The sequence below is a fragment of the Battus philenor genome, unplaced genomic scaffold, assembly GCF_028537555.1.
Source record: "Battus philenor isolate CCGP_79_NKW_IND1 unplaced genomic scaffold, ilBatPhil1.0.hap1 SCAF_16, whole genome shotgun sequence".
Classification (NCBI taxonomy): Eukaryota; Metazoa; Arthropoda; class Insecta; order Lepidoptera; family Papilionidae; genus Battus; species Battus philenor.
In genome coordinates this window covers 6927632-6946933 of record NW_027181678.1, presented here as the reverse complement: position 1 = coordinate 6946933, position 19302 = coordinate 6927632, and the positions used below count along the sequence as shown (strand labels likewise).

General features: G+C 31.6%; 2 non-coding genes across 2 annotated transcripts; one reads left to right on the top strand and one right to left on the bottom strand.

Moving 5' to 3' along the window:
* Positions 1 to 456: 456 nt before the first annotated feature.
* TRNAN-GUU (transfer RNA asparagine (anticodon GUU)) lies at positions 457 to 530 on the top strand. Its single transcript has one exon. It is a non-coding gene; the product is annotated as a tRNA-Asn (tRNA).
* Positions 531 to 5007: 4477 nt separating this feature from the next.
* TRNAL-CAA (transfer RNA leucine (anticodon CAA)) lies at positions 5008 to 5123 on the bottom strand. The gene is made up of 2 exons: positions 5086 to 5123; positions 5008 to 5052 (listed from the first exon to the last, which is right to left on the bottom strand). It is a non-coding gene; the product is annotated as a tRNA-Leu (tRNA).
* Positions 5124 to 19302: the final 14179 nt, after the last annotated feature.

Sequence of the window (19302 nt, the reverse complement as noted above, 5' to 3'; positions counted from 1 at the left end):
TAGGAAAAACGTAATGAAAATATTACCCAAGACATGAAAAGTTGTTGATTTTTAACGCTGGGCAGACTGACATATTTTATTTAATGGTTTATAATTATGCTAACTTATGCAATTTATATCTAATATATTCTATTATATAATCTAATAAATTGTCGTGTCTCTTATTTCTTATTTTCGTGAATCTTAGCGTGCATATCGGCCAGGGTGGAGAAACGGACATCTTTTTTCCCCCTAAATGTTAAGGGTGGTCCACCTCTAATTTTTTTTTATTTTAGACAAAATTTTTTGTTTTAATTTTTTTTATGATACAGCATACAAAAATATATACAACGGTAAATTTTCACCCCTCTATGATCAACCCTTTAATTTTTTTTTGTAAAATTATGTTTACGGGATCGGCTAGTTTTCTATAAAACAGATTAGTTATATAGCATATAGCTTCAATGTTTTTCAATGGCCTCCGTGGCGCAATCGGCTAGCGCGTTCGGCTGTTAACCGAAAGGTTGGTGGTTCGAGCCCACCCGGGGGCGAAGATATTTTTTTTAGCACAAGCTGTAAAAAGTTCAGTCATCGCCGAATGTTAAAAAATCATTGCATTTCAGTACAACCTAAAAATAACTTCTTATTCAATTTATTAAGTTCACTACGAGCGGATATAACACCAATAAATAAAATGGGAAGTTAAACAATGTATAAATAAATGTTTAACTTAAAAAGAAGAGCAGGTATAAATTAAGACTATAGTATTTAACGTTACTATATACCACTATTACCATTATCATTTTTTAATCATTGAGATTTCTTTTAAGACCCGTTGGTAGCAGCCTGCAGCCAGCGTATTTCGATTTATTAAGGTCAACAAGGTCAGATATCGTAAGGTAAATAAATAAGCACCAAATTTAAATAAAGCTGTAAGTTATATTAGGCCATTTCGAATAAATTGTAATTGCTTTATAATCTTAATTCGTTTCGTTTTTATTTGTTTATGATTTAACTACTATAATAACTAAATTTATTTTAATGAGGTAATATGAGCGTAAAAAATTAATCTCTTAAAATTATACAGTTTTTAATATAAAATGAACTGTATCGGCAAGCAGTCGTCTTTCAGTCCTCTCCTCGAATAAGCAATAAGACTGAGGAAATTTTTTCGTTGCCCGAAGGCCTGCGTAGCTTGACAACTGCCTATTTCTTTGTCCTCCCCGTTTATAATGCGAACAAGAAAAGGGATGGAATCACTCGCCGGTTTCATTGTTCTCGTGTACTATGCTTAAAGAGAAAAGTGATTAGGCTATTACCAGGCTGGTTCGCTTTTCCATTGCGAACTACATCCGTACTTTGGCATCATTAAATGAGATTGTCTGAATCTTGCCTATTGTAACAGAAATGATATATCGTCTTGGTACTTAAAATTGGTAGCAGATCAAACAGTACTACATATGATTTATCCAGTATCAGAGTACTCGCTATAGTGTATTCGCGTTTAGTAAATTGTGATTACATTATCTCATCGTCATCACTCGGCTTAACCGTACCATTGTTCAACAGGTGAGTTATTCATTTTTAAATTGACTAAAGACATCTGCGTACTTTCTGAAGAGCTAACTCTAATTGATAAATGTGAACACTGTTTTCTGATTTAATACAATTCAATTGATCAAGTGTAAGCTAAGTGTATTTGCCGGAAAAAATAGTTACAAAATTAAAAACTAAAGAAGTATTTTTGTAACTAAGGCGCGATTTCATCGAGGTAGCTTTAACGTTATAACGCGTGGGAAACTTCCAATGCTATATTTTTATAAAATGACAAAGATAGTTTATTTGCTAATGGATACTACATTGAAATAAACTTCATAGAAACTAGCACGCCTTGAAAATGTTATATTTCTCTCCCGGCTATTTCAATGTTAGTATATGTAGTTTTATATTATTTTAAAATTTTTATAGGTGTTTTACAGTCTTATTTTCAGGTCTCAAACATTTATTACTTGGACAGATAATAGACTCAATTTGATGTTAACATCGTATGTTAAATAATGAATTTTTGAATCTAAATTTGAATTAATAATATACGCAAATTTACCAAAATATTATACACGACGACGATAACGAGAAATTGAACACAATGTCAATTCTGAAAATTGTCCGACCTTCTAAGTATCTATTAGAGTGATCCCGCGCTTTTAGGGACTTTGAATAGGTGCTTGTATTGATCGCGTGACAACGGAGCCCCAGACAGGTAGGTATACATCGAGCGAATACTACGTATTGTATTCATGTTTTCATTTCCATTTCGTTAAATTTTTCAACTTTATTAGGTTACTTCTCAATTATTAAATTACATACATGAGAACTCTAAGAAACAAAGTATTTAAAAAATGCTAAATTAATATCAATACTACATATGTATTATATTGTCTTTATTTGGTCATATTGGCTTTATTTATTATATTTTTTATTGAAGTGATCAAGTAACCAATTTTTTAAAGATTAGTAATCTTGATGGTATTAAAATACACTATGTAATATCGCGGAATTATTATGTAATACGTTTAAAAAGTTTATTTTTACTATTACAACTTCAAATATTAAAAAAAATCTGTTATAGCGTAAAAGATTATTTATGCGATAATTAAGCTGGGAATGAATTATTCTTATACTTTGCAAAGAATGTTGTGATGTTATTATTTCGATGTGTACCTTTGAGTAAAAAACTAGAAAAGTTTTTTTTTTATTAATTTGAGCTATCAATATTTAGATTTTTGTCAAGTGTATCCTATAGAAATAATTAACTAGTTTAGTGCTATGCAATTACTTCCCAATTAGAAATTCATTACAAATTTGCGTTGTAAATTCAGTAATTAAATCTTCATCTTCTCTTAAACAAAAATCAGTAAGTTTTAATAGAATTCTGTTTATCTCTTCATTGCTTAGAGGTCTTTGTAAAACCTTAGTTAACTTCTATAAATTCATAATATAAAAAAATAGAAATCTGTGAATTACAATAAGATAACATTATAGAGGCGGGTTTATAACAAAAGTAGTTTAAACATAAATATAGTATAGTTTAAATATACTTTCTTTAAAATATGTTTTTGGATTTTTCTTTGGTGACATAATATCTAAAGTGACAAGGAATTATATTTACAATAATAATTGGCCTTTAATGAAAGCTAAAAGCTTGTGTACATTAACACCCTTGTAGGGAATTTAAAAAGTTATTTTCCGTTTATATATACGTATTTGTATACACAGTTTTAACACATCGCTTATAAATTATTTATCAAGGTACTATTTACTAAGTCAATATTTTCCTTTTTTATTAACACGTTTTTCACACTATTTGGTTAGGAAGTGTTTAATTTTTTTACATTCTTTTTAAATAATTTGTGCTTAAATTAGTCTGTTGTTTAAGTGCCAGGGTATTTGTAACCCTGTGGTCTAAGATGGTCTTATCATCGATTAGAGGCTCAAACCGCGGTTGGCGTAAACTGGCATGTTCTACACAAAAAGAAAAATGATCATAATAAAAGAAATCTGATAATTTCAATTTCATACTGTATGCATATATTACATGTAATTCGTATATATACGTTGTATTTAAGCTCTCTCAGTTTCTTGTTATATTTATATTTGATCCAACTTTGACTATAAATTATTCGCTAGTTAATTTTTGGTGCAATACAATATTACACAATTAAATGCTATTTTGCATTTTGACGTCAATGTCGTTGCACTACGTTAAGGCTATTTGTAAAAGTTTTCTTTTAAATTTTAATCATTATGACATAATTGAATCTTGTTCCTATGATGCAGGTAATAAAAGGGCGTTGCTGCATACCAAAACTATTATTTAATTGTACTTATTGAACTTGTCCTGCTGATTTTCCTAATACTTAAAGCAATTATTATTGTACTAAATTAATTAATGGAAAATCGAACTTTAATTGATAAGAATAGCACTTTGGTTTTTAAAAAAATAAATGATAAAACAATATTAATCATTTTTTTCCTTGTACTATGAGCTTGTGTGATTTTACCGAAAGCGTAAGTAACAGAATTTTTGTGGAATTAGGACACCAGCAGCATTGTGTGAAACGGCTCGGCCTCGTGGCAACGACCGACTAGCGACTGCCGCATTGTGGAGGGCTCTCGACAAGCGGCCAGGTTTGCGCGGGAATTGGCCCGCATCCCCAGTCTCCGGAGTTTTATACTAAAGTATCATTTGGTTTTTCCGTTTTGTTCTTATTCATTTAACGAAGGATTTCTCTGAACTCGTAATGACGGACATGATTTAATATTTCCTGAGCATAAACTGCGAAACATTTATAATTACGTTTATATTTTCTTTTGCTCAAAGCGAAACTAATTTTGAAGTAATGTTAAAAATAAAACTTGTTTTTCGTGTCTGTTTTATTTCAATCCTAAACGTAATTAAGTGGGATGGTTAAATAATTTTTAGAAAATAAAAAGTAGGTGTAACGTTATATTATATAAAATATGAGTGTATAAAGAAAGAAGTTATGTAGAAATTTGCCGATATCGACATGAATTGTGTTTTGTGCCAATTCACGAATAATGGTTTCGATTAAATATATGACTTATGAGGAGACCGAAAGAAGTGAAATAATGTTGATATAGGGTAAAAGTTTTATTTCTACACGGTAATATACCGTGGCTGAATTAATTAGAGTAAAGATTAAATAGAACTGGCCTACCAAATAAAAATGGATTATCGAAAATAATATTTTACGTATATTCGACATTATTAACTAAAATGTTTGGTCAGACCTTCGTAAAATGTCTATAAACAATAAAATAATATGCTTATATTACGTTTTAATTGCTTGCAGTAAAATATTGTTTAATTGGAATATCTTCCAATCAATGAGTTTGTGATAAAAACTTATCTCACTTTACAAAATACTTATTCTTATATTTTTTTACCTAAACATAAAATTAATGTATACAGTCTTTCTTGCTTTTGGTAGCAATAAATAAAAAGTTTGTCAGAAGTGGGATTCGAACCCACGCCCTCAGAGAGGACCAGAACGCCCAATCACCTGTTTTTCACAGGCAAGTTTCCTTGAGTCTGGCGCCTTAGACCGCTCGGCCATCCTGACGATATCAACTAGTGCTAAAATTATAGTATTAAACATACTTTATATTCAAATTTTAAATAGGAATAATGAGAACGGTACAAATTTAATGCAGCAAATACACATGACCATTAAAAGGTACAATGAAAATTTAACAACGTATTGTTGTTGACTTACATGTGATTAAAAACTGTAAGCTAATTAAAAAGTTGTTAGCCTTAAAACAGCTTTTGAATCTAGAAATAAATTATACCTAATTTTTCTTTGTGACGGATGGTTAACGTTTCCCTTTTGACCTTTATATGTTTCGCGGGTTTGAGAGAACAGGGCACAGATGGCGCCTGGCCTAAACCTTGTTTTTGTTACCAAAGTGTGGGCAGTACAGAAACTTCGACTAGAGCCACTCATGTTACTTTGGGTGGCTGAACCATGACTTGTTGAAATAAATAATAGACTTTGTTTTACAGAAAAAAAAACTTGTACACCTTTATTACATAAAAAAATCAAAATAAACGAATTAATATATCATTATCTTTGTATTAAAATTGTTAAAGGTCTTTAGAATGTTCTAATCTTTTTGACAATAATCCACCAGTTTCGATCTAACTAGGATTGTTAGTCACAGACCAATAAAACTCATTTGACTCAAATGGCTATATACACGTGTCCTTATGCGTGTTCCAGCAATAGAAAGAAGACGAGAATTCATGTCGGAGCCGCTGTTAGGGCACAAACTGGCAATATACTTGTACTTTAAAGGGGTGCGTAAGACGTTCACCCTTGAGGTGGACAAACGACTTCATTAAGGTTGTCAAAAGAAGCTAGATGTAGAGGGTAAGCGACCGGTTCTTTAAGAAATCTGTGGGGGGTGGAGGGCATGTCTAGCAGTCTTTTGACAGAAATGATGATGAAGTAAATTACAAAACAAAAAAAAAGATAATACATTTTTGTTTATATATATATATATATATATATATATATATATATATATATATATATATATATATATATATATATATAAATACATATATATATATATATATATAAATATATATATATATATATATATATATATATATTATTAAGACAAAGAGGTATAGTTCTTCTTGTCTTATGATCTTAAAATAGTATCAGGAAGTGCGTGGTTAGAGAGCGCCAAGACAATGGCGTAACAAGAAGTTCAACTCTACATGTCTTTATATGTTTAAATATTATGTAAGCCAAGGCTAACACTTTGATGTTACAGTTTTATCCAACACAACCTTGTCGAAAATTCTGTATATTAATTATTTTAACACATTGAGAACATAATAATGATAAACAAGACTAGAAAGTAAGACTTGTAATACTGGTAGTACAAAGTATGAATAAAATAATATTAATACGTCTAAACAATATTAATTAAAAACGTTGTTTCAAATATTTAAAGTCAACGATGCTTAATACGAGTACACATATATTAAAAAATGTGACTATTAAGTTAATAGTTTATGGCAATAGATAACAACTAACCTACTTTTTGCAGATATGTATGTTTATCTTTTGAGCAGCAATGAAAAATGTACTCTGTGCTCTTATTAATGTACCTGCCACTATATAGTTACTCGTGTACCGAGATAATTATTTATTGTCAAATATTTATTAGTTTAAAACGGTCTTTATTTTACTTCTTTACTAATATATTGGTAATATAAGGGTGGAGTCACTGAGCCTTAATATATGGTTTTTATACTGTCATAAATTTTTTATAGTCATATTAGTTTGTGTTTTGCAGTTATAAAATATCAGTAATAATTATGATTTAATAATATACTTATATAATTTTTTTTTGGTTTCAATTGATAATGGAATGTTTTCAGTGTAATATTTAAATGTTTGATACTCGAGACGCCTTATATTTTTCAAATATCTCATGGTTCAAAAAAATTCTATGTAAAATGTTATTTGAAAAAAATACTGAAATTCTTAGAATGATTTATTATGACGTGTTGGAATGGATCTTAAGCTCTTCCTTTTAGTGAAGGAAGACGTATGCAAAAGCTGGTTTTCCGAGAAGGGAAGGGACGGGTTTTAAGTTAAACTAAATATCCATCAATTCATCCGTGGCTCAAATTTTGGTATAAATATTTCTTATAAAGGTTGCACAACAGTTTACAATTTATAACCGAATTGTATAGAAACAGGGATAAAACGTCGTTAAAAAATAAAAGTACTATAAAAGTTTCCGACGACTCACACAGATGACTAAGGGCAGAATTAAAAAGTTTGTCCTTTTTTTTTAAAAATAAACGAACGCATATTTTATATACTAGCTTTTTTATTATAGAAATTGTGAAAAATTGTCAATAGATGTATTTTATAAGACATTTTTAAACGTAAAAGAGAAACAAAGTTATTGTACTATAAGTATTATTATACTGAATAATACTATTATTACATACAATATAAAATGAGAACACGATATAGGGTAGGCCTTGATAGAGACTCAAGACTGTCTTATCAATGCGAAAAATGTTTTGTAAGACTGTTAATAAAGGTTAAAATAATTATCACATTATATCATACTGTTTGCGTGTATTTGCAGATTAAGCTTGCGTTAAGTCTACCATCATTATAAAAAGTTGCGTAAAGCGTAGTCAGTCAAGTTCTATTGTTACTCAGCACTAATGGTTTCCATTTCATCACAGTCTGACTGGCTGTCTGTTTGTTTGTTTCTATGGGAACGAGCACGCTGTTAACAAAAGGAATTGCGAGTATTTGACGATCGTTATTACACAGAGTTCAAGGTGAATTTATACATTCATTTATGTAAATGTAGATACAATGTTTGCGTTTTATTACGAGTTAACACTTACAGCTTACTTTAACTAATTTGTGTTAGATGCATTATAAAAGGAATCAATAAAAAAAAACAGATTTACTAGAAAAATTCACTGTAATAAAAAATGAATTATTTTATTAAATATAAAGTAACAAGTCTTATTTTTTTAAACACTTTTTTTGACCCCTGAAATTATATTTTTTTTTAGTTTGTTATTGCGAGCAGATGTCATAAAAATTACGAAATTGACTGATATCTGTTGGTGGAAAAATTAACGTTTGTTTAGCACAAGTTAACAAAACGTTCAGAAAGATGGCGCCCAAAACTCTAATAATTATTAAATTTTAATAAGAATTTTCCGATTTTATTATTAAATAAGTTTTACTTTACTTCATGAAAAGACTTTTAAACAAAAACGATTTACATAAGTTTATTTAATGATTAAGTAGTTATTAAATTTATATACGTTTTAGTGCCATCTATTGCTAATTATAATTTCTTCGATAAACATTAATGTGTATTTACGTACATAAATTTCGCATAGATGGCGCTAAAATGTAAATGTAATAGGCAAATGGGTCATGCTTTGAGCAGGCTAAGGGTGATGTAGGGCAATTAAAAATAATAAAAGGTCATTGTTGACTGTTGTTGGATGAGTTTAATGCAGTAAGGTGGTCTTATGTGACAGTACATTTACTTGGAATCAAACAAAAGTCTTACAATATGCCAGTTTGAAGGGAGGACTCATAAAACGGCAACTATCTATATTATCATTGTGCAAGCTCATTGATACGCGAGATTTTGTATTTCAAAATTCTTTACGTGTTATAAATTTCTATTTAGTATAAAAAAGGACCATGTATAAAATGAAATGAATGCGGACGTCGTATGAAATATTTATGAATAATGTTTATTTTCGTTGGTTTGAATTTTTTTGTGAAATAACAAAATATCTAAGCCTCCGTGTCAGTCTTTTTGGACACGAATTGTACTGAACAAAGCGACTGTGATCTCCCGCCTCATTTGTTTCTTCAATGTTTCGTTTTATCCTTTTCTTCTGAGCCTAACAATGCACGCTTACCTTTTATATACAATTTATATAAGTTGAGAGCACAAAATATGTATCTCTCTTTGTAGAATTTATTTAGGGACATCATTATAGAAGCTATCTAAAAGGATATTCTAAATCAATTTGTTATTCGGGTGCATGTTTATGTAATCTTAAAGTATTAGCTTTAATAAGCATATTTCAAAATTACTTTAACAATCCTTACTTGGAAAGCAATTTTGTAAAATAATGCGAAGAAGCTGGCAAATATACATTCGATTATTGGATATTTGGTTATGAAGTTGTTTTCATTGAAATTATTTTTTTATATCCACATGTGAATATCCATCTAATGAATTTCTATTTCCCTTGGTCACGACATAGTTTGAAAATTACTTGCTTCATTTCATTAATTTATTTGTATTCCCTATAATTTATATTGTTTCCCTATAATTCATAGAAGGTTTTAATGGAAAAAAAAACTTACGATAATTGTAGAGACACACGAAATATTTCAGCAAATATAATGACTATTTAAACTGCGAGTTTGACAGTTCACTTTGAATTTTTGACGTTTGACAGTTCATCTGCTGCAAATTTCTCATCTACATTATATTAGCCGATAGACACCAGCAGCAAGGCATCGGCATCCCTCAGAGATCGCTACGTTGACCGGCCCATCTCATCCAGCGACTTTTCGTGTTTTTAATATTGCCTTTAGACCACCTAGTGGTGTGGGCCTATCCATATCGGTCAGTAATTCTTGATAAAATTAATTTATTCATTTCTCATTAGTAAATAATGTGATCACTTGGAAATAAATTGCAATAAGTGATTGTAAAGTATGCAGTGGCGTACCTAGGGGGGGGCGGTGGGTGCGGTCCGCACCGGGCGGCACTTACCTTGGGGCGGCATTTTTTATATTTACTTATAGTTGTAAAAAGCAACTAATTCATTACAAATTTATTTTCTTTCTTGAATAATAAATGAGTATTATGATTATTAGAAGAAGAAAATAGTAAAACGAGATCAGATGCTGGAATATTACTCAATTCTATGCAATCTTTATTTTTTCTATGTTACCTTCATTTATGGGAACCAGTCCTTTTGGAAATTAAGGACGCTCAAAAATTATCTTCGTTCTACAATGAGTCAATTAAGACTACAAAATCTTGCAATATTGTCAATAGAAGAAGAAATTACAAATAATATTAATTTTGAGAGCATTATACACGATTTTTCTAGTATGAAAGCTAGAAGAGTAGATATATAAATATATTTACGAGTGCATACTACAGTCTAAAAAAATTTACTGTGTGTATTAATTAATATTGATTAAATAACTTAATAATTTATTTATGTGTTAATTATTTATTAACCCTTTCACGACCACGGGGACGCCGGTGTCCCAAGCAAAAATCATGGATTAATTAAATATTTACGTAACCATTGTAAATTATTTTTTTGTTTTAACATTTCGGAAAGTACCTTTTTATTGTTTTTTACTGGAAATACATGATAACTAACACCGTTTATTGTCTATCGTCACCGGAACGTTAGAGTTCTTTTGGCGCGAATGATCTGCTGTTTGGAATAAATAATTGATATTGTAAAAGTGCTTTTCAAATTTTTACAGTGTCAAATTATCATTACCGGGTAAGTAAATGGTTATTCTAAATATTCAGTAGTAATGTATTTATATTGTATTCTGTGATAAATCATTATAAAGATTATGGGACACGGATGTCCCTATCGGCGTAAAGGGATACTTTTTATACGGAATTTCTTAACTTTTGGCTTGGTGATATACCAAAATGCCATCATTTTCTTATTCATATTTTTCGCAGAATATGTTTCGTAAGGGACGTGAAGTTTTTGAACTTCGAAAAAATAAAATTCTTTAAATTTTTGTGGGTGACAATAGCGATGAGGAAGATGACTTAGTGCTTGATGACGAAGACCAAAAACTTCTAGTACAGGATGATGACCAAGGGGTATTTGATGTCGAGGTTGAAGAAACGACGACTCTTCAACGGCAAGAATCACCTGAACCTTCAACATCTCAAAAAAACAATCCATCTAATCAGTAACCAATCATCTAACAACAGGAATTGTTTCGCCGAGTACCACAAATAACTTGCCCTATTATATTTATATTATTCATAAACAAGTAAAAAAAGTACACTACGTAACAAATGTACATTATTTACAACAAAACAGACTTACCAATAAGAAAACCAAAATTTAGATGTTTAAGTAGAAAGTAACCCTTAGCGACCATAGGGACATATTTGTCCCATAAATTTCCAAAAAAAATGTAAAACTTTTTTGAATTTTTTGTATAAATTATGTTTTTAGGATGCCTATTAATTCATTACATCTAGCTAAATTGATTAAATAAGGTACCGTAACCTTATGGTCCTGAAAGGGTTAATTTATAAAAACCACTATTTGATTGACTTATAATAGGAAGGGCGGCAAACTGGAGATCGCCCCGGGCGGCAAAAGTTCTAGGTACGCCACTGAAAGTATGCGCTGTATAGTGTTTTTACTTTCAAAATGATTTATTTATTTATCCCTTAGTGTTAAGTAAAAAATTTGAATTATGTGGAAACTATAAAAATCTAAAAACTAGTAGTCGATAAAAAATGGTAAGAAAATACAACAAAGTAGAATTAAGATAACATTTAGAGAACAAAAGACTTCTTAATTTATTATTCATAAGAATGGAGGCGATTAAACCTAAAGTGAAATGCAAATCGCAGGAACATTTTAATTTCTGTTTTAGAATAAACGATGTAAATGTTGTTTTAGATTTAGACATGTAACCTGACACGTAAAATACTTAAATTACAAATAGAGAACAAGAAAACATTACAAAACTTCTGCCATTTTCATACCTTGAATTTTTCAAAAATCTTTCATTAATAAGTCATTGCCAATGTTTTAATAAGGGAAAATAACTTTGATCTGTGTTATAGGCGAAGTTGATTAGAATTAATTCTCCTTCATAAAAATACACCTATGTTTAATGAAAAATTTCTTTCCTTTTAATTCTTTACAATTTTGTTCTCTAGAAGAGTTAATATTTTGCTTTAAATCTTCTTTATTCTTTCACGTAATATCGAAGACATAAATGATACCACACAGTTGTCAATATAGTTCTTTGTGAAATAGATCAGATGACGTCCCTTGTATGAACAAGACAAAGCTAAGATGAAGAATTTCAACTAAATTGCTTGGCTAATAAAATGTCGATTTTCTCTGCTCAGATTCACCGAGTAAAAATACTGTGTGATGTGGAAACAATGGCGGCGATGGCTCGACGCATTTGCATGTTTAATTTCCAGACATTTTTCTTTCCTTCTCTTTTGCAAAAAGAGGTTTTATACGTGGTCATTTCCTATAGCAGTCGCGCTGTTAGTAAATGGTTTATTATGTTGGAATATTTTATATTACGTACCTTCACTTATTTATTTATGTTATTATGCTTTTAGGATGATTTACAGTTACATGTGTATGGCATGAGAGGAATGCCAGGAGAGCTCAATTTTAAAGAAACTAGAATCAGATTGAGTTCTCCAATAATGACATATTTCAACTTAAACGTACAAAATAATAGAGTTTATTGGCCAATATTTATTATTATTTAAAAATCCTTTATACTACAGCAAGATTTTTAACAAGATTTTGTAAAATATACACCATAAATCTAATAAAGAAAAATCAAATATTATTAGGGATGTACATTTTTTATAGAAGTGTATATATCGCGCATCTAGAACTACATATATGGCATACAGTTGGAAAACAAAAGTTTTACTAATTTTATGACGCCTAGAGAAAAGCTTAACAAGATTTTCTTTATTTATTAAAAGCGTAATCAAAAAAGAAAGTTTACCGTACGCCATTAATTTGTCTAGTCCCGGTACAGGATCTGTCGCGAATTACGCGATTTTTCGGACGCGTGGTTAGTGTAATTAAATGTAATAAACCTCTTTTGTCACGTTGACAATGTGTAAACGCCATGCGATTTTTACTTTTAGAATAGAGAGAATTGTCAAGATGGAAACAGGGATGAAGACCGATTTTATTCGGGAAGGACCGAATTAATATTCGGAAGGACGAAATGTTATTGGAAAGACCGAATTTATATTCGGGAAGACGGAGGAAGTATTTTTCAGGATAAATACGACATGCGTTGGTGAGGCATGTGTGGGCGCACGAAGTGCGCACGTGCATAGGAGAATACGATATGCGCTGGTAAGGCATGTGTTGGCGCACGGAGTGTGCGCGTGTGAAGGAGTAACCAACATGTGTTGGTGAAGGATGTGTCGGCGCACGGAGTGCGCGCTTGAGAAGTGCATAGGTGGAGCCGTGTTGTGCTGTGACCGATTGGTAATACGGTCACAGGCCTCACGTGGTAAGATTCTTGCACGATGACGGTTGGTTAGTACTTACCTATCGCCCGGGTAAGTTGCACAAACCATCGGTAGATTGAATTGTATTATGAGATGATGTATATCGAGAGATAGATTAAAGACCGTGTTGAGATGATGGTGGTTGTGGCGGGTCTGTAGGGGCGAGTGTGGAGGACCCTTCCGGATCAGTGATCCGGCCGTGTTTGATGATAGCCTAGGACGACGGGCCTACCTGATTTACACGGGAGCCGTGCCTGGGTTTCTGGGACTCTTGGGTAGGACTGGGTGTCCTAGGTAGAGGCCGATATGCTTGAGACCGTGTTTCGCTATCGGTGTTACTCTGTAGTGATGTGAATTGGTAGACATCAGTAGCTGGAGCGTAGTTGGCAGCAGGCGTGCCCGTCCTGTGGGGGCCGTGCACCGTTTGGTGACTCCCGGGTGCGTTTCGTGTGTCAGTGCGGGTTAAGTTACATGTGTTTACATGTGTTGGGTCTTGATTTCTCGGTACACATCAATGTGCCTTTGTCGCCAAACTGATTTTCTATTTGAACCTAAAGTTGAAATGCGAAGCAGATTGATTGTAGATTACACTATTTATGACAGTAGCCTTAGTGTAGTGTGTTATACAGTGTAAGATGTATGGCGGCGACAGGATCTAATAAACCTCTGGTTGAAAATCAAATCCTTTTGAACATATTGTCCAAAGAACAAACCTGTCAATTACTATTTAACCTCACAGGACAATAGCAAAACACTATTGGATCAGCGTATGGAACTATGTTATATTAATTACGTTATTTATATTTCACTGCATTTCCCCTTTTAGGGACTTCAAATTATCCTTGCGCTTGGAGCAAGCCTTACTCTCTAAAACTGACGCATAAGTCTTAATCCAGTGGATTAAGATCAGACTAGATGTCAGTCCTCAGCTCTGATGAGGTCCAGAACGTTCGTTCCTAACCGAGATTGGGTGGATCGAGCGTTGTGATACGACGCCGAGTCTTGCTGAAAGAACTATTCTGGGTATTGAACATGGTGTTGTTAAAGCAGCTAGCTTTTGAAGAATAGTACCTTAATACATTTGTGCCGATGTTTTAATACCTTCATCACAAATATATGGCTCAGTCATAGCTAACACCCGATCAAACCTTCTCTAAAGTCGAATAATGCCCTCATTCTACTCTGTTAACTAATTGGGAAGCTTCTTTAGAGCTTTTAGCACAAACTTGTTAATTTCTTTTGTTAAAATAGTGCTCAATTGTAAACATCTTCTCATTGGTAAACAAAAACTTTTTATCACTCGCTGTGCACCGCTAAAGTAGTTGTTTTGATTTTAACACTCTATACTTTCTTAAATTATCAGTTAAGAAATGTCCAGTGCATCTCTTATAGGCTGTGAAGTCCTAAGTTATCTTTTTAAACATGCGACAGGGTTCTAGGTGCTATGGTCATCTCACGAGGATAATTTTTTTGCTTTTCGACTGGATTTCTTCCGATTCTTTCCCTTTCAGTTTTTATCACCTTTTCCGTAAGAACACTACGTGCACATCCAGATCTTTTAGTCACGAACAGGAGCGGGATTTTACTATACCTATAGTCTATATTAAATGACCCAGTACAGAAATAGATTACTGAAACCTGAAGATTTACCTACTGTTTGTAATGCAATCACAGTAATTCAGTTCCCTTTATCACCCCACTCCATTTAAAATAATATTACAATTTTTTTTAATACATTGGCGCGAAAATAAGAAAACACAATTAATAGTCATATAAAAATGACGGATACTAATATAGTTTCTTTTGATAACCAATGATACTTTGTTTATTTTTAATTGTAACAGTATTCATGGCCAGACTTAATATATTCACCTATTTTAAGCTTTTACACCCATAGCCAATCATCATAAACCTCAAACACAGTACACAATGTAAATATATTCTGCAGTATAAGACGACAAATAAATTTACAGTCAAAGTGTTTGCTGGCTGCAGGTGTATAGAATGCACATGTAACATAGTTTGTGGTCTTCCCCTTCCTCAGCAACAATAATCCGTCCCTTGACTAGGGAGAGGGCGAAGGTTAATTCCTACTTGTGCATTCACTCGAGCGCACTATAACTGTGTCTGGTGTTTATGCCCGATTACCATTTGACTTAGGGTATTCCAATTACAAAGGTTCTTATTTTCCCTGAGCGATTAACGTAGAAATTTCACCTATCTATTGAGATGTACAAGAAATTTTATAAGAGATTGTCTACTTTTAAAAAAAAATCGTTTTCCTGTCCAATAACTATCTAGTATTTCGCTACACGAGTATGTGTACCGTCTATTTTATTACTTATTTTTACTGTTCTACGCCAGTTCTCTATCAACAATGCTTTTCGCGTGAGCAGATTTGTTCTTTATCCGGAAATGGGCATTTGATTCTTTCCTCGTAAAATGTCTCTTTCCTGGGCAAAATCTTTCTTCATTATTTCTTTATTCTATGTTATGAAATGGACAAAGTATGCAAAATTCCAGGACGAACGATTGTCGACCAAGTCCATGATATCTGCTGCATTTTTCTCTTGTATTATATTCCCAAGCGTTAAAGCGTCTTCTTCATTTTAAGGTACAGGTTTCTATAAAGATTAACGAAAAATTTAAGAGTATTAGACTTTGCTCTTAACACTTACTAAAAAAATATGATTATGGTAATATTTTCGTATAAAAGGTCTTAAAGTAATTTTCAAACCATAGTGTAGTAAAGAAATGATTTTTAACGAGAATGAGCGGAGTAAACGAGAAATTATGATCCGTCTAATATTATATCCCTTTTAAAATAAAATATATTCGCTACTTTTACCCGCATTTGTAAAGTAAAAGGTAGACGGTGTAAATATAATTCAATATGCAAATATATTCATTAAGACACTATTTTTTATTCTTTTTTAAATTCAAGCAGCTGTTTGATGATGTCGACAAAGCTTTACTAATTTAGAAAATATAAATCATCATCGGTTTTTGCGTAATGAAGTGTTTTGAAATTTATATCGAAATTTTTTGAAAATACCAAGAAGTTACTTTTAATAAGTTGTGTATATTGAAATAATAAGTATTGTAAAATTAATCAATAGTAAATAATTTAAAAATTTCAAAAACTCTTATAAAGTATTTTTTATTATTGTCATGATTATTTCATTCACAGCTTAGCACAAGTCTCTCTCATAGATTTTCTATAAGATCAGTGAGAAGCAGTCAGCGTCCAATCAAAGTCAATCCTTGATCTCTATGTCAGAATCGTGGATTAAGGTCGAATTGGTTTTTGTAGAGTGATTTTAATTAATGAACGAGACGGTGTGGTGTGGATAAACACCGACGTGTGGGAAATTGTCACCCAATGCAAAATTCATCTGTCGTCCAATGCTGTTTGATGTTAATGGTCTGATGGATTTAACTTTTTGAATGCTTTAAAGAGTATCCTTTTTCCCTGTATCCATCGCTCACGCTTATTTAGGCATGTGATAATGTAGTATCAATTTAAATCAACATAAAATACGTCTTGTTATTATTAAAAATAAATAAGAGCCCACAACAGGTGTACGATTAAATTTACTAAAATTACAGAGTTAAATTATTATATCCCATGCCCGTCTCGTAGTTCTGACAAAATAATTGTTATTGATCTATGCAAAGTATCTACATATATTTTTCTTAAGAAACGTTAATTATAGTAAAATACATTACTTACAAAATAGGTACTATCTTTTAGTATCATTGAATTTTATCTTCAAATCGTTCTATTGCAAACAATAATATCCCTCTATAGAATAATCCACATTCCATGACATTTTTCGTTACAATTTCCACCGAAGAACCAGATTGTTTTTTAAAGTTCAGTGGCAAGACAATTCTCCGCAGTTTGCTTTTTAATTATTAATAGGATGGACTAGCAAAATGTGAAACGTTTATAGTATTTAATTGTAAACATATTTCTAATATCTTAGACGGTAAAGCATGATTTCACCGTCTAAGACATTAGAAATTTCGTCTAATGATATGGCCACATCTCTGAAAATGTTGACCTTCGACGTTTTAATGTGGAAGAACTGTATTTTATTAACACCGAGATGAGTAGAATGTTATTTATATTTGTTGCGACGTTTTTGCAACAATGTTAGTTACTGGTTATGCACAAGTGTAGGTGGTAGAAAAAGGTTCTGTGATACAATATGTGTAATAATGGATAAATTCGTAAGAAAGGTTTTTTTTTCTAAAATTTTTAAGTTTTGGGTAAAAATATTTTATCTATCTACAAACTACAAAGACAGATTCATAAGGGCGTCTTAAGTCATAGTACTCCCGCAAGTGCTACTGCACTATTCGCCGTGTCCATCATGGAACTGGTACTGTAGAAACTAATTTTAATTACAATTAATATAATTATACATGATACTTTGTAGCGTTCAATACAATGGTTAAATTCGGAGAATCGGCCAAGACCGTCCTTTAAGACCCGACCAAACAATTACTCAGGTTGTCCCGCTTGAGCCGACAAACCTCTTGAGCGACAACAGAGGTAGACAAACGTCAATTAGTATTGTTCTCAATCGTGTACGTCTCTCAAACGTGTTCTCTTGTTGTCTCGGAGCTAAATTCACTACTCAAGAATTTAAACGATTTACAATGTTTTTATATTTGTCACACATTAGGTTGCTTGAGAAGATATTTAATATAATCGCTAATTAACTTTTTTTTATAACGCCTTCAAACCTCGAACCAAGTGGCAAAGACCTTTTACATAATGTTTTGATTTTACCTCTGATTTTCTAAATTCTTTTTGTTAAACCTATGAGCCGAACTGACTTATAATACTTAGATTACTTAATAATGTTTACGCGTGTACGAAAAACTCCCGAAAAATTGTCGAACCCTTATTTAGTTTTTACAACAAGGTTTTAGTTCTGTAGTAATTAGTTCAAATCAGATTTTTTAATTTTGTTTTTGGGAACCATATTAGTAAATATAAAGAACAATATAGTTGAGTAATCCTTAAATGATTAATATATTAGCCGCCGATTTATTCTCCAAATTTATTAATGATATTGTACAAATGTTGATCAACTTAAATTTGATTCGCAATCGTAAGTAATGTTTTGAATAATATGTTTCGATATTTATCAACATTTCATCTTTTATTTTTTGTTGAATGAATGTAGTGCCGTCGAGAATTTGTGTGTATACTTCGTAATCTTTGCGCATAATTGGTTATTTAGGAGAAAACTGTTAAGTTACGACAGTGATTTTCATCGACTATGCCACGAAATTCCTAAATTGTGTCTTCAAATTTTTGACACGAAATTAAGACTTAAATTTTTTAATAACTTAAAAAATCTTATCAAAGTGAAATACTGCTGTGACCTTAAGGTTCTGAGGTGGCGACCGTAGACAGGCAAGCACAGGGTCAAACCTTTGGTCGTCGGAAGATTCGCGATGGCGCTTCCATTGCTCGTCTTTCATCGCAGTCTTCCAAATTGTCTTATTGGAAATCTATGAATATTGTCCAGTGATATTCTTTCTATGACTGCGATGTTGATGATGAAACAACGTTTCCTGTTAAAAACATTCTTACGTGTAATTAACCCCTAATAAACGTATTGTTGTTCAAGAGTAAATATTATATTATCTGATCTTAATTCAAAATTATTGTAATGTAATAACTATTTTAAAAAGTGTATTGACTGTAAACAACTTTTCGATTTATCTTTTTGGTACATGTTGCCAAATTTTTTCTTTTAATATCTCCAGGCTACTATAAATAAGTCTAATATGTGTTCATTCAAAATATTACATTTTTAAGCGAAGAGCAAAATATTGCAGGAATGTCAGTTGATAGCGGCTAATTTATAATCTTCCCTTGAATTTTATTTC